The 16,920-nt window shown below is 47.4% G+C and overlaps 1 pseudogene across 1 annotated transcript; it reads right to left on the bottom strand.

Annotated features, from left to right (window-relative positions):
- Window positions 1-15,457: 15,457 nt before the first annotated feature.
- On the bottom strand, window positions 15,458-15,899 carry LOC116535172 (annotated as a pseudogene). Its single transcript, XR_004262072.1, has one exon. The product of XR_004262072.1 is annotated as a ribonuclease P protein subunit p21 pseudogene (transcript).
- Between the last annotated feature and the right edge of the window lie 1,021 nt (window positions 15,900-16,920).

Genomic DNA, 16,920 nt, shown 5'->3' with positions numbered 1-16,920 from the left:
CAGGAGAGTTTGTCTGGCTGTTTTGTGGTGGAGGAGGGATGACAAGACTGATAATGCTATGATGTGGGTATTGTCTTTTTCTTTCCTCTTTTAGCTTTGTGAAGACAAATAATGGTTAAGGACAGATAAAATTAGCCAGACGTGGTGGTGCATGCCTGTAATCCCAGTTACTTGGGAGGCTGAGGTAGGAGAATCACTTGAATCTGGGAGGCGGAAGTTGCTGTGAGCTGAGATCGGGCCATTGCACTCCAACCTGGGTGACACAGCAAGACTCTGTCTCAAAAAAAAAAAAAAAAGGATGGATAAAATATTTAACAGTGGCCATACATAATTTATTCCTGAGTTGACGCTCATCTCCACGCCAGCAGCTCGCTCTCAATTAGGGGTTCTCAGAACATGGAACCACCGTGTCTCCTTGGCAGACTGGCATTGTGCTTATTTTTACTCTTTTCTTCCTAAGGCTAATTGTTTTTACCTTTTCCTTGTTAAATACTCATTCCTAGATGTTGTTTTTATCAACAGGCAACAAAAATAAAAATTGCAGGGAGGGCTTTTTGTGTTCATATCTGGGCCTTAGGGCTTAATGGAGAGCTTCAGAGACGTACCTGGGAAGGGAAATGTATATTTGCATATTTAACTGTTGTGTATGAAAAGTAAACCAGTTAAGGAAGGTGTGTGCCCGCAGAAGGAATATGTGATTTTAGGAGAAATTTTAGAAAAAATTGTATAGAAAAAAGAAAATAAATTACTATTCAGAGATAACCACTCAAGTTTTTCAGCATATATGCACATCAAATGTATATTCATAGTAGGCCTATGAATTATTCTGTAGTTTGCTGTCCTTAGAGGACAATTTATTGCACATAACCTTTCTGTCAATATGGCTCTGCATCATTTATAGTGGCTCCATCATTTTGTAAAACCATTCCTCATTATGAGCTGTTTTCATTCATTCACCATTAGCAACGGTGCTGTGGTGAACAACTTTGCAAATGCATCTTTTTGTTCCTTGTCCAATCATTTTCTTAGGATAAAAGGAATCTTTAGGTCAAGGCATACACATTTTTTTGGGAAAGGGATGAGGTGATTTATGAATATATATAACTTCCTTCCTGAAAGGTCGCTCTAAAGTACATACTTACAGGGATATGTGTGTCTTTTTCTCCTTGAAAACACCAGATTTTATTATTATTATTATTATTATTATTATTATTTTGAGACTGGGTCTCAATCCATCACCCAGGCTGGAGTGCAGTGGTACAATCACAGTTCACTGTAGCCTCAACCTTCCTGGCTCAAGTGATCCTCCTTCCTCAGCCTCCCAAGTAGCTGAGACTACAGGCATGCACCACCACACCCAGCTAATTTTTTTTTTTTTTTTTTTTGTAAAGATGGAGTTTCACCATGTTGTCCAGGGTGGTCTCGAACTCGGGGGCTCAAGTGATCCTCCCCCACTGTCTCCCAAAGTGCTAAGTCCTGGGATCACAGGTGTGAGCCACTGTGCCCAGCCCACTATCAACTGCATTTTAGACTTTATTTAACTAGCACCAGTTTTTCACCAGTGTCCTTTTTGTTGCTGTTGTTTTTTATTTTGTTGTTGTTGTTGTTGTTTTGTTTTTTATTCTTTCTTTCACCAGTGTCCTTCTTCTGGCCCAAGGCCTAATCCAGAATACCACATTGCATTTTATCCCAATTCTTTTTTTACAGCTTCATAATATGTCACCAATTTCATTTATTTTACAACCCCCTATGGCTGGACCTTTGGGTTATATCAGGGTTTTTTGTTTTGTTTTGTCTTTGAGATGGAGTTTCACTCTTGTCACCTAGGCTGGAGTGCAATGGCATGATCTCAGCTCACTGCAACCTCTGCCTCCTGGGTTCAAGCGATTCTCCCACGTTAGCCTCCCAAGTAGTTGGGACTGCAGGCACCCACCACCATGCCTGGCTAATTTTCATATTATTACTAGAGACGGGGTTTCACCATGTTGGCCAGGATGGTCTTGAACTCTTGACCTCAGGTAAGCCACCCACCTTGGCCTTCCAAAGTGCTGAGATTACAGGTGTGAGCCGCCGCGCCCTGCCTATCTCAGTTCTTTTGCCATTACAGCTACATAGCAATCTGATTATATTAAGAAGTCATTATGCACATGTGGAAATATATTTGTGAAGTAAATTCGTAGAAGAGGGATTACTGAGTTGAAAGCATATGACTTTTCTAATTCTGATAGATCCTGCCAACTTGTCCTCTTCGGGGGGCACCAATTTCTACTCCCATCCACCAAAGACAAGAGAGCCTGTTTCCCCATAGCTTTGCCAATCCTGTAAATTTTCACTAATCTGATGGTTGAAGAATGTATCTTATGCCTGGGCGTGGTGGCTCATGCCTGTAATAGCAGCACTTTGGGAGGCCAAGGCAAGCAGATTGCTTGAGGTCAGGAGTTTTGACTTCATCTCAAAAAACAAAAGAAGTATCTTATTAGGAGTGAGATTGAACATCTCTTTATATGATTATGAGCTACTTGAATTATCTTTCTTTTTTTTTCTTTTTTTCTTTTTTTTGAGATGGAGTTTTGCTCTGTTGCCCTGGCTGGAGTGCAATGGCACTATCTCAGCTCACTGCAACCTCCACCTTCCGAGTTCAAGCGATTCTCCCGCCTCAGCCTCCCAAGTAGCAGGGATTACAGGCACCTGCCACCACACCTGGCTAATTTTTTATATTTTTAATAGAGACGGGGTTTCACCATGTTGGTCAGGCTGGTCTCAAGCTCCTGACCTCAGGTGATCCACCCACCCTGGCCTCCCAAAGTGCTGGAGGAGGAGAATCGCTTGAACCCAGGAGATAGAGGTTGCAGTGAGCTGAGATGGCACTACTGCACTCCAGCCTGGGCGACAGAGTGAGATTAAAAAAAAAAAAAGTTTAGTCATTCCTAAATTAATAGATTTAAAGTGACCCAAGCGAGATAGGCCAGGCATGGTGGCTCATGCCTGTAATCCCAGCACTTCGGGAGGTCGAGGCAGGTGGATCACTTGAGGCCAGGAGTTTGAGACCAGCCTGGCCAGCATGGTGAAACTGCTGTCTCTACTAAAAATACAAAAATTATCTGGGCATGGTAGTGGACACCTGTATTCCCAGCTACTCGGGAGGCTGAGGCAGGAGAATCACTTGAACCCTGGAGGCGGAGTTTGCGGTAAGCCAAGATCATGCCACTGCATTCCAGCCTGGCGACAGAGCAAGACTCCATCTCAAAATAAATAAACAAATAATAAAAATAAAATGAAATAGAGTCTCGCTCTGTCACCAGGCTGGAGTCAGTGGCACAATCTCGGCTCACTGCAACCTCTGCCTCCTGGATTCAAGCTATTCTCCTGCCTCAGCCTCCTGAGTAGCTGGGATTGCAGGCGTGCACCACCAAGTCCAGCTAATTTTTGTATTTTTAGTAGAGATGGGGTTTCACCATGTTGGCCAGAATGGTCTCAATCTCTTGACCTCATGATCCGCCCGCCTCGGCCTTCCAAAGTGCTGGGATTACAGGTGTGAGCCATCGTGTTTGACCTTAAAATACTTTTTAAAAAATGGCTGGATATGGTGGCAGACACCTGTGGTCCTACCTACCCCAGATGCTGAGGTGGGAGGATCGCTGGAGCACGGGGGATGAGGCTGCAGTGGGCTATGATGGCGCCACTGCACCCAGCCTGGGTGATAGAGTGAGACCCTGTTTCAAAACAAAGAAGACAAACAATGACAGGAACATGGTTGGGAGAATGTTGGTCCTCCAGAGATGTCCACATCCTGATGCCCGGAACCCATGAATATGCTCTTACTTGGCAAGAGGGAAATGAAGGTTGCAGGTGGAACTCAGGTTACTGGTCAGCTGCCGCTGAGATGAGCAGATTATCGTGGCTTATCCAGGTGAGCCCAGCATAACCACAGGGATCCTTACAAGTCGAAGAGGGAGGCGACATGAGAAAGACTCAGCCAGCCACTGAGGCCTCTGAAGGAAGGACAGCAAGAGCCAGGGAACACGGCCACCCGCAGAGGCTGGAAAGGCCAGGAGCAAAGCCTCCCTGACACCCTCCCGAGAGGAGACTTCGAGATCCTGTTGACACCTTTTCTTTAGTCCCTGAGAGCACTTTTGGACTTCTGCCCTCCAGAACTGTAAGATATTAAATCTGTATTGTTTTAAGCTATTAAGTTACAGAAGCAAAAGTAAACTTAATCTAGTGGGCTAGACCTACCCAATATTAAAACTTGCTATAAATCCTCAATAATTGAAATGGTAGGGAAATGGGTGGAGTGTGGTGGCTCACGCCCGTAATCTCAGCACTTTGGGAGGCCGAGGCGGGTGGATCACTGGAGGCTAGGAGTTCCAGACCAGCCTGGCCAACATAGCGAAAACCTGCCTCTACTAAAAATACAAGAAAAAATTAGTTGGGCGTGGTGGCCTGTGCTTGTAATTCCAGCTACTCCAGAGGCTGAGACACGAGAATCACTTGAACCTCGGCGGCAGAGGTTGCAGTGAGCTGAGATCACACACACCACTGCACTGCAGCTAGGGTAGCAGGGCTAGACTCCCAAGTAGCTGGGACTGCAGGCGCACACCACCACGCCCAGCTACTTTTTGTATTTTAGTAGAGACAGGGTTTCACCATGTTGGCCAGGCTGGTCTCAAACTCCTGACCTTGTGATCCACCTGCCTAGGCCTCCCAAAGTGCTGGGATTACAGGTGTGAGCCACCACATCTGGCCTATTTATTTTTTTAGATGGCATCTGGCTCTGTTGCCCATGCTGGATGCAATGGCACAATCTCAGCTCACTGCAACCTCCACCTCCCAGGTTCAAGTGATTTTCCTGCCTCAGCCTCCCAAGTAGCTTAGCTTCAACTCAATAAACATTCTTCTACAACTCCTTCTTTTGGCTGCATGAGATGTATTTGAAAGTCCTCTTGTTTATCTTATCAGTTTGTCCATTGTTAGCCATTAAAGTGATTTCTAATTTTTTACTGTTTTGTTTTTTTTTTTGAGATGGAGTTTCCCTCTTGCTGCCCAGGCTGGAGTGCAATGGCACGATCTCAGCTCACCACAACCTTGGCTTCCTAGGCTCAAGCAATTCCCCTGCCTCAACCTCCCGAGTAGCTGGGATTACAGGCATGTACCACCACACCTGGCTAATTTTGTACTTTTAGTAGAGAAGGGGTTTCACCATATTGGTCAGGCTGGTCTCGAACTCCCGACCTCATGTGATCTGCCCACCGCAGCCTCCCAAAGTGCTGGGATTACAGGAGTGAGCCACCTCGACCAACTACAGAATGTTATATCTGTACAGTGCAATATTATTTTTCGTTAAAAAGGAATGAAGTACTGGGCCGGGTGGGGTGGCTCACGCCTCTAATCCCAGCAATTTGGGAGATCGAGGAGGGTGGATCACCTGAGGTTAGGAGTTTGACATCAGTCTGGCCAACATGGTGAAACCCCATCTCCACTGAAAGTACAAAAATTAACCGGGCATGGTGGCAGGCGCCTGCAATCCCAGCTACTCGGGAGGCTGAGACTGGAGAATCTCTTGAACTGAGGAGGCGGCAGTTGCACTGAGTCGAGATTGCGCCATTGCACTCCAGCCTGGGGGATAAGAGCGAAACTCTGTCTCAAAAAAAAAAAATACCAATACATGTTACAACATGGGTGAAACTTGAGAACATTATAGAAAGTGAAAGAAATCAAACACAAAAGGCCATATAGTATATGATTTTACTTACATGAAAATATCCAGAAGAGCCAAATCCACAGAGACATACAGTAGATCAGTGGTTACCTTGGAGGTGTAGGGGAATGGGAGGGTGGCAGAGTGATGATAAGGTGTGTGGGGTTTCTTTTTTGGGTCATGAAAATGATGACTGAGGGGCTAGGCGTGGTGGCTCATGCCTGTAATCCCAGCACTTTGGGAGGCTGAGGCAGGCAGATCACCTGAGGTCGGGAGTTCGAGACCAGCCCAACCAACATGGAGAAATCTGGTCTCTCCTAAAAAATACAAAAAGTTAGCTGGGTATGGTGGCAGATGCCTGTAACCCCAGCTACTCGGGAGGCCGAGGCAGGAGAATTGCTTGAACCTGGGAGGCAGAGGTTGCGGTGAGCCAAGATCGCGCCATTGCACTCCAGCTTGGGCAACAAGAGCGAAACTCTGTCTCAAAAAAAGAAGAGAAAATGATGGCTGCACAGCTCCATAAATTTACTGAATTCACAAACTTTACTCATTCAAAATATGTCAACTCTACTCTGCCAGATGAACAAGACCAATGCCGTTCTTGTCTTCACGGGACTACTGTTCTGGTGAACTTCATCTGGAACTTTATCCTTGCACAGAAAATACTTGTCTTGAACTTCTGAGCTCAAGTGATCCGCCTGCCCTGGCCTCCCAAAGTGCTGGGATTACAGGTGTGAGCCACTGTGCCCGGCCTAATTGACATTTCTTGAAGCATAGCAGTCTTCAGGTGATTGAACGAAACTGCCTATTCAAGATCTGCATTTTTAACAAGAGCCACATGTGATGTCATTCACCTGATACATTCCTTTTGAAAAAACTTTTTTTCTTGTTGTTGTGGTTTTTAGAGACAGGACTCACCATGTTGCCCACACTGGCCTCAAACCTCTGGGCTCAAGGGGTCTTCCTGCCTCAGCCTCCAGAGTAGCAGGCGTGCACCATCATGCCTGGCTCATTCAAATTTGGGAGGCATGGATCTAGAGGTCAACCTTTTATCCAAAGCAGAAAACCTGTGTGATTTCAATTGCCAAAATTTTATGTCAACTCTCTGTGCAAAGCACACACCCCATCTGCACCATCTCTGTGTATCAGGAGCAGGCTGGGAAGTGACAATTGAACTCTGCTAGAATTGTCCCACCTGTCGGGACTCACTGCATGGAGAGCCTACCTGTCCACTTGTGTGTGTCTCACCTTATTTATTTAGTTTGAGACAGAACCTCACTGTGTCACTCAGGCTGGAGTGCAGTGTCGTGATCTTGGCTCACTGCAATCTCCACCTCCCAGGTTCAGCAATTCTCATGCCTCAGCCTCCCAAGTAGCTGGGATTACAGGTGCACACCACCGCATCCAGCTAATTTTTGTGTTTTTAGTAGAGACAGGGTTTCACCATGTTGGCCAGGCTGGTCTTGAACTCCTGACCTCAAGTGATGCACCCACCTCAGCCTCCCAAAGTGCTGGGATTACAGGCATGAGTCACCACGCCAAGCCAATTTTATTTTTATTGTTGAGACAGGGCCTTGCTCTGTCACAAAGGCTGGAGTGCAGTGACATGAACATAGCTCACTGCAACCTCCATCTCCCTGGCTGAAACAATCATCCCATTTCAGCCTCCCAAGTAGCTGGAACTACAGGTACACACTGCCATGCCCGGCTAATTTTTATTTTTATTTTTAGTAGAGATGAGGTCTCTCTATGTTGCCCAGGCTGGTCTAGAACTCCTGAGTTCAAGAAACCCTCCCACCTCGGCCTCCTTTGTGATTGCAAGCATGAGTCACTGCGCCTGGCCATTTCACCTTTAGACACCCTTTTCTTTATTCCCAGGTAAGTCGGCTTCCCTTTGGCGGTGGCTCTGTATTTGCTTTCTATTGCTGCCTGACAAATCACCAAAAACTTAGCAGCTTAAAACAACACACATCAACTGGGCGCGGCGGCTCACGTCTGTAATCCCAGCACTTTAGGAGGCTGAGGCGGGCGGATCACCTGAGGTCAGGAGTTCGAGACCAGCCTGGCCAACATGGTGAAACCCCATCTCTACCAAAAATACAAAAAAAAATTTTAAAAAGTTAGCCAGGCGTAGTGGTGGGTACCTGTAATCCCAGCTACTTGGGAGGCTGAGGCAGGAGAATCTCTTGAACCTGGGAGGTGGAGGTTGCAGTGAGCCAAGATAGTACCATTGCACTCCAGCATGGGCAACAAGAGCAAAACTTTGTCTCAAAAAAATAAAAAAGACACATGTTATCTCAGTTTCCCTGGGTCAGGGGTCTTGGAACGCGTTACCTGGGTCCTTGGCTCAGATCTCAGAAGGCTGCATCTGGTGTTGGCTGGAGCTGCCTGGGGCTCCGGGCCTCTTCCAAACACATTCAGGTAGTTGACAGAACTTGGTTCCTGCACTTGCAGGTCTGGGGACCTCAGCTCCTGGACACCTGCAGCTCCCTGCCACATGGCCCCCAAGGGCAGGTCACAGCATGAAGGCTCACTTCTTTCCAGGCCGGCCGAGGCCTGTTTCTCTGCCTTCCTCCACCTCTAACCCTCTTTTAAGGGCTTGTCTGATTAGGTCAGACTCACCCAGGATAATCTCTTTTTTTTTTTTTTTTTTTTGAGACAGAGTCTTGCTGTGTCACTCAGGCTGGAGTGTAGTGGCGCAGTCATGTTTCTCTGCAGCCTCAGCCTCCTGGGCTCAAGCGATCCTCTCAACTCAGCCTCTCAAGTAGCTGGGACTACAGGCATGCACCACCATGCCCAGCTAATTTTTCCATTTTTTGTAAAGACGTGGTTTCACCATGTTTCCCAGGCTGGTCTTGAACTCTTGAACTCAAGCGATCCACCTGCTTCTGCCTCCCAAAGTGCTGGGATTACAGGCATGAGCCACCACACCCAGCCATAATCTCCCTTTTGATTAACTCAAAATAAACTCATCAGGAATCTCATCTCTGGAGTGATATCCGGAGTCTCCACTGATCCAGCCCACCCTGGAGGGGAGGGTGCAAGGCATGTCCACCCAGGGGCAGGAATCTTGGGGCCATTTTGGAATCTCAGCTCCCTCAGCCCATGTAGCACAGCACCAAGGGGTGCCACTCAGACGTTCATCTATGTGAGTGGTGCAGCCACCAGCCTGCACAGCCACGCCGGTGGGGAGAGGGGGGTTCTATGGCTGTTGTCTCTCTGGTTCAGTTGGACTTCTTACAAGCCTTATAGAATTCATTGAATCTTTCTTCCTTGTGATCTTCCTTCAGAGAATTCAAGCTTTCTCTGGGCAAAACAGCTCCAGCTCCCTCAAACTGCCATCACACGACATGACATTATTTTATTTTTTAAAAATTAAAAAAAAAAAATAGAGACAAGGTCACTGTATTGACCAGGCCGGTCTCGAACTCCTGAGCTCAAGTGATCCTCCTGCCTTAGCTGACCAAAGTGCTAGGATTACAGGCGTGAGCCACTGCACCCAGCCAACATGACTTTATATTCAGTTTCTCAACAGACACAAATGTGCAGTTGGTGATGGTAAAATTAAAACTTCAGCTGAATTAAATTTAGAGAATTTAATTGAGCAATGAACAATTTGTGAATCAGGAGCCTCTCAAGCCAGAGTAGGCTTAGAGACTCCAGCACAACCACATGGTGGAAGAAGATTTATGGACAGAAAAAGGAAAGTGACATATAGAAAATGGAAGTGGTGGCCAGGAGTGGTGGTTCACTCCTGTAATCCCAGCACTTTGAAAGGCTAAGGCCGATGGATCGCTTGAGGCCAGAAGTTCGAGACCAGCCTGGCCAACATGGTGACACCCCGTCTCTACTAAAAATACAAAAAATTGCTGGGCGTGGTGGCGCATGCCTCTAATCCCAGCTACTCAGGAGACTGAAGCGTGAGAATCGCTTGAACCCAGGAGGCAGAGGTTGCGGTGCTGAGGTTGCACCACTGCACTTTAGCTTGGGTGATAGAGCAAGACCCTGTCACAAAAAAAAAAGAAAAAAAAAAGAAAAGAAAATGAAAGTAAGGTACAGAAACAACCAGATTGGTTACAGCTCGGCATTTGCCTTATTTGAACACGGTTCAAACAGTTGGCTACATTTGATTGGCCAAAATTTGGTGATTAGCACAAGTGTAGACTACAGTCTGTTTACACCTCCACTTGTTTTTGTTTTTGAGATGGAACTCTTGTCGGGCCTGTAATCTCAGCACTCTGGAAGGCTGAAGTGGGTGGATCATGAGGTCAGGAGTTCGAGACCAGCCTGGCCAACATGGTGAAACCCCTTCTCTACTAAAAATACAAAGATTAGCCCGGTGTGGTAGCACATGCCTGTAATCCCAGCTACTCAGGAGACTGAGGTAGGAGAATCACTTGGACCCGGGAGGTGGAGGCTGCAGTGAGCCGAGATTGTGCCACTGCACTCTAGCCTGGGCAACAAAAGCAAGACTCCATCTCAAAAAAAAAAAAAAAAAAAGATGGAGTCTCACTCTGTCACCAGGCTGGAGTGCAGTGCCTCAATCTCAGCTCACTGCAACCTCCTCCCGGATTCAAGCAATTCCGGTGCCTCAGCCTCCCAAGTAGCTGGGACTACAGGCACCTGCCACCATGCCCAGCTAATTTTTGTATTTTTAGTAGAGACAGGGTTTCACCATGTTGGCCAGGCTGGTCTCGAACTCCTGACCTCAAGTGATCCTCCCACTTCGGCCTCCTAAAGTGCCAGGATTCCAGGTGTGCGCTACCACACCCAGTTGACACCTCCACTTGTTATAGTTCACGATGTACAGAGAAACCTTTAAGCTAAACTTAAAATACGTAAGGAGACAGCTTTAGGCTAATCTTGATTTAACAGTGACAGATACCTTGCCTGGTAGTGTCACCTGCTGTCTTATTTATCTGGCTGTCCTCTTTGCCCTTCCTTGAAAACGTTCTAGTTTGTCGAAATTCCACTTAAAATGTAGTATTTATTGAGTGCTTACTCTTTACCACTGTTTGAAGCAGTGCGCATAATGAGATTCTTCTTACTGAATTTCTTTTTCTTTCTTTTTTTTTTTTTCGACAGGGTCTTGCTCTATCACCCAGCCTGGAATGCGGTGGCAAGATCTCGGCTCACTGCAACCTTCCCTCCCAGGTTCAAGCAATTCTTGGGCCTCGGCCTCCCGAGTAGCTGAGATTACAGGCACCCACCACCATGCTCGACTAATTTTTGTATTTTTTAGTAGAGACAGGATTTCTCCATGTTGGCCACGCTGGTCTCAAACTACTGGCCTCAAGTGATCCACCTGCCTCGACCTCCCAAAGTGCTAGGATTACAGGTGTGAGCCACCAAGCCTGGCCACAAACACAGGTCTTTTAAATGGACTCTGAGTTCAATTTAAGTCAGATCTTTTAAATGGACTCTGAGTTCAATTTAAGTATTTTAATTTTGAAATAAAACACAAAATTAACCGGGCAGGGTGGTGCATGCCTGTAATCCCAGCTACTCGGGAGGCTGAGGCAGGAGAATCGCTTGAACCTGAGAAGCAGAGGTTGTGGTGAACCAAGATCTCACCATTGCACTTCCAGCCTGGGCAACAAGAGCGAAACTCCATGTCAAAAAAACAAAAACAAAAACAAAAGAGCTGTGTTTGTCACGTGAACTGCTGAAAACAAGATTTCCCACATCCTCATTAAGGTAAAAGCATTAAAAAATTTTTTCCGGCCAGGCGCGGTGGCTCAAGCCTGTAATCCCAGCACTTTGGGAGGCCGAGGCGGGTGGATCACAAGGTCAAGAGATCGAGACCATCCTGGTCAACATGGTGAAACCCCGTCTCTACCAAAAATACAAAAAATTAGCTGGGCATGGTGGTGCGTGCCTGTAATCCCAGCTACTCAGGAGGCTGAGGCAGGAGAATTGCCTGAACCCAGGAGGCGGAGGTTGCGGTGAGCCGAGATCGCGCCATTGCACTCCAGCCTGGGTAATATGAGTGAAACTCCGTCTCAAAAAAAAAAAAAAAAATTTTTTTCCTACATTTTTTAATGTGGTTGTTTTTGGCCATTGTTACAACCCGAGGCCCCGCTCACCTATTTATGTTATTGATATGACTGCAGGTTTCTTATAGAGCACCGTTTCATTTATAAAGCACACCCAATGCCGTACCATGGACTCCAAAGATGGAAAAAGTCCTTTGTGGCTGGGCACGGTGGGTCATGCCTGTAATCCCAGCACTTTAGGAGGCTGCGGTGGGAGGATGGCTTGAGCTCAGGAGTTCGAGACCAGCCTGGACAACATGCTGAAAGCCCGTTTCTACAAAATTTACAAAAATTAGCTGGGAGGCTGAGGTGGAAGGACTGTTTGAGCCCAGGAGGTCGAGGCTGCAGTGAGCCCAGATCAGTGCCACTGCACTCCAGCCCGGGCCATAGAGAGTGAGACCCTGTCAAGGCAAGAAAAGAAAAGAAAAAAGAAAAAGACGAGGCACAGTGGCTCACGCCTGTAATCCCAACACTTTGGGAGGCTGAGGCCAGCACTTTGGGATACTGAGGCAGTTGGATTGTCTGAGCTCAGGAGTTCTTTTTTTTTTTTTTTTTTTTTTTTTTCTGAGACAGAGTCTTGCTCTGTTGCCAGGTGCCAGGCTGGAGAGCAGTGGCACAATCTTGGCTAACTGCAATCTCCGTCTCCTGGGTTCAAACAGTTCTTCTGCCTCAGCCTCCCAAATAGCTGGGACTACAGGCGCGAGCCACCATGCCCAGCTAAATTTTGTATATATATATATTTTTGGCTCCTGTATTTTTTAGTATAGACGGGGTTTCACCATGTTGTCCAGGATGATCTCGATCTGTTGACCTCATGATCCACTTGCCTCGGCCTTGCAAAGTGCTGGGATTACAGGCGTGAGCCACCGCGCCTGGCCAGTTCTTTTTTTTTTGAGACAGGGTCTTGCTATGTTGCCCAGGCTGGAGTCTATTCACAGGTGCGAACCCAGTACTGATCAGCATGGGAGTTTTGACCGGCTCCATTTCCATCCTGGGCTGGTTCACCCCTCCTTAGGCAACCTGTTGGTCCCCCGCTTCCGGCAGGTCATGGTACGGATGCTGAAGTTAGGGCGGACACCTGATCGGCATAGCACACTACAGCCCAGAACTCCTGGGCTCAAACGATCCTCCCACTTCAGCCTCCTGCGTAGCTGGGACTACAGGCACATGCCACCGTGCCCAGCTGAGCTCAGGAGTTCTAGACCAGCCTGGGCAACACAGTGAAACCCTGTCTCTACTAACATACAAAAAAAAAAAAAATTAGCCAGGTCTGGTGGAGTGAGCCTGTAGTTCCACCTATTTCGGAGGCTGAGGCAGGAGAATTGCTTGAACCTGGGAGGCAGAGGTTTCTGTGAGCTGAGATTGTGCCATTGCACTCCTCCAGCCTGTATGAAAGAGTGACATCTGAAAAAAAAAAAAAAAGGAAAGAGAGAGGGAAGGAAAGGAAGGAAGGAGGGAAGGAGGGAGGAAGAAAAGAAGGAGGGAGGGAGATAGGGAAGGATGGAAGAAAAGAAGGAAGCAAGGGGAAAAAGAAAGAAATAAGAAAAGAGAGAAAGAAAGAAAGAAAAAGAAAGAAAGAAAGAAAGAAAGAAAAGAGAGAAGTCCTCAGACTCTTAATGGAAGACTAGTGTAGTGGCTCATGCCTGTAATCCCAGCACTTTGGGAGGCCTAGCAGGTGGATCACATGAAGTCAGGAGTTCTAGACCAGTCTGGCCAACATGATGAAATCCCATCTTATTAAAAAAAAAAAAAATCTTAATGAAAGAAGAGAGAAGTTCTTAGAATCTTAATGAGCAGAAACGCAAGTTTCTGAGACAAGAAAACAAATATATCTCAAACAGTCTAAAGAATACGGTTTTAGGCCGGGCGCGGTGGCGCACGCCTGTAATCCCAGCACTGTGGGAGGCCGAGGCGGGTGGATCACGAGGTCAAGAGATCGAGACCATCCTGGTCAACATGGTGAAACCCTGTCTCTACTAAAAATACAAAAACATTAGCTGGGCATGGTGGCGCGTGCCTGTAATCCCAGCTACTCAGGAGGTTGAGGCAGGAGAATTGCCTGAACCCAGGAGGCAGAGGTTGCGGTGAGCCCAGATCACGCCATTGCACTCCAGCCTGGGTAACAAGAGTGAAACTCTGTCTCAAAAAAAAAAAAAGAATACAGTTTTTATCCTAGGGTATTTAGCAATTTTCTGACAGGTTCGGATCTATCTCCGTGTGATATAATAGGTGCAAAGCTCGACGGCTCCACTTAATGGTTATGTGCGGGGGCCTCAGTTTCTCCAGCTGTAGGGCTGGAAAACAAGTCAATTCCTTTTTTATAAATTTGAAATCCAGGAAACGCCAAAACCATTAGCTTTCTTTCCCATCAGTTTGGCATAAAGTCACTGAGGTGAGCAGACAGGAGGTTACTTAAGGCCTCTGTTTAGCTCATTTAAGGTGAACATCCACACATTTGCTGAGAAATATGCTTAGATAAGAGGATGCTGCCCCAGCTTCCCTGGGACTTCGTGTGTGTGTGTGTGTGTGTGTGTGTGTGTGTGTGTCTGTGTGTGTGTGTGTCTGTGTGTTTTTGTTTTTTAGGGTTTTTTTGTTGTTTTTTTTTTTGAGACAGAGCCTTGGTCTGTCACCCAGGCTGGAGTACAATGGCACAGTCTCGACTCACTGCAATCTCTGCCTTCCAGGTTCAAGCGATTCTCCTGCCTCAGCCTCCCGAGTAGCTGGGATTACAGGCGCCTGCCACCACACCTGGCTAATTTTTGTATTTTTAGTAGAGACAGGATTTCACCATGTTGGCCAGGCTGGTCTCAAACTCCTGATCTCAGGATCCACCTGCTTCAGCCTCCCAAAGTGCTGGGATTACAGGTGTGAGCCACCGTGCCCGGCCCTCCCCTGGGACTTCTTATCAAATATGCAATATGTGCTTTGTGTTAGTCTTCAAGAATCCAAAGAGTTCCTATTCTGAAACACATCTGGCCCCAGCAGTTTGGGATGAGGGATAACGCCTGTAACACTCAGGGGTGGCTGAGAGCAGTGAATGACAATCCACGGACAGCACTGAAACTCGCACTTCAGGGGACCTCTGACGTCCTTGCATCGGCCAGTAGTTTCTGCCACTTAATGTTTAGATAGAGGCAGAGAAAACAAGTAGGGACACAATTTCGGTAGCTGGGAGAACATTCCTTTGTCCTCCAAGTAGGTGACTCTCCTCTCACTTCTCAAGGCCCGGGAAGCTCTGTCGTGAGGCCGAACGCAACACCCAGGGAGCACTTGGAACCGCCCTTTGGCTTCTTACCTCTAAAGCTACAAGACCCTGTGGAAGGGAAAGAAGTAGATAAAAACTCTCAAATGACTGCAGAGACTTAGAAGCTTTCCTTATTAGGGAGAGAATGGGAAGTTGCTATTGCTGTTTCCTGTTACTGTAGTGAAAATTTCAAAATTATGACATAAAAATGTTTTTTTTCTTTCTTTTTTTTGAGATGGTGGTCCCGCTCTGTTGCCCAGGATGGAGTGCAGTGGTGTGATCACGGCTCACTGCAGCTTCAGTGTCCCTGGCTCAGGTGATCCTCTTCCCTCAGTCTCCTGAGTAGCGGGAACTACAGGTGCATGCCATCATACCCGGCTAATTTTTGTGAAGACAGGATTTCATCATGTTGCCTAGGCTAGTCTCGAACTCCTGACCTCAAGTGACCCATCCGCCTTGGGTGGCCAAAAATGTTTTTTTTTTTTTTTTTTTTTTTTGAACGTAAAACATGTAAACTATATTTGGGAGCTGGGGTGAATCCATCACTGGTGACTGGAACCTTGAGTCGGCATTTTCTCCTCAGGAAGGTGGGTTGGAATGGGGTGGGCTGTGTTTGGCAAGGGCTGTAGTAGTTTAGAATGTCTCTGGCGCTGGGTGCAGGTGAGGCCGGGCACGAGGAGGGAAGAACAGCCTCGACAGAGAGTCCTCTTCACCGAAGGGTCCCGCCGCAAGACGAGCCGCTTCGCGATGGTCCTCTCCGTGTGGCAGTAAAATCTTGCCAGCGCCTGGTTCTCGGGGTCCTGGGCAAGGACACAATGCGCGGCCTGGTACAAGAAGCTGAGCCTCCGGAAGGCCTCGCGGTCCTTCACCGGCCCCGCCATTAGCGCCGCGCTCCTGGGCCGCCCGCAGCCCCGCCCCTCGCACAGCCCCCCCAAAAATGTTTTTTAATACCTGGGTTTTTATTGTTGGTGGTGGTGTTGGGCTTTTTTTTTTTTTTTAATTTCTTTATTTTTGAGACAGCATCTTACTTTCTTGCTCAGACTGGAGTGCAGTGGCACGATTTCAGCTCACTGCAACCTCCACCTCCTGGGTTCCAGCAATTCTCCTGCCTCAGCCTCCCGAGTAGCTGGGATTACAGGCATGTGCCACTACGGCCCAGCTAATTCTTGTACTTTTACTAGAGACAGCGTTTCACCATGTTGGCCAGGCTGGTCCCAAACTCCTGACCTCAAGCAATCCACCCGCCTCAGCCTCCCAAAGTGCTGGGATTACAGGCATGAGCCACTGTGCCTGGCCAATACCTGGTTTCCACCATGCTTTTATAAAAATGGGATGTGCTTGAAATTACTTCACTAGTGGGGAAACAGACATTAAGCAGGAGAGCAACTTCACTTTTTATTTAGTTTTTGCAGAGAGAGGTGCTCAGGCTGGTCTTGAACTCCTGGTCTCAAGCAATTCTCCAGCCTCAGCCTCCCACAGTGTTGGGATTACAGGGGTGAGCTGCTGCCAGTCTCGTGTTCTTTATCTAGGCTATGGGGATCATCGCAGGACCTACTTGCCTCACAGGGTGTGGTGGAGATCCAGTGAGGGCATCTATGTCAAGAGCTTAGAACAATGCCTGGTAGGTAGTAAGGGCTCCGGACACATTTTACAGATCAGAGGTCCCAGACAAAGCTATGTCAGTGCTGAACAGTGCAAACTGGAATCACCTAGGGGCACTGTGTGTGTGTGTGTGCTTGTTTGTTTGATGAGACGGAATTTCGCCCTTGTTGCCCAGGCTGGAGTGCAACGTCGCCATCTCGGCTCACCGCAACCTCCGCCATTCTCCTGCCTCAGTAGGAGGGATTACAGGCATGTGCCACCACGGCTGGCTAATTTTGTATTTTTACTAGAGACAGGGGTTTCTCTAAGTTGGTCAGGTTGGTCTCGAACCCCTGACCTCA

The sequence above is a fragment of the Sapajus apella genome, unplaced genomic scaffold (assembly GCF_009761245.1).
Source record: "Sapajus apella isolate SASKATOON/1434 unplaced genomic scaffold, GSC_monkey_1.0 scaffold92, whole genome shotgun sequence".
Taxonomy (NCBI): domain Eukaryota; kingdom Metazoa; phylum Chordata; class Mammalia; order Primates; family Cebidae; genus Sapajus; species Sapajus apella.
The sequence above is the reverse complement of the archived record's forward strand: the minus strand, read 5'-3'. Positions and strand labels throughout refer to the sequence as shown.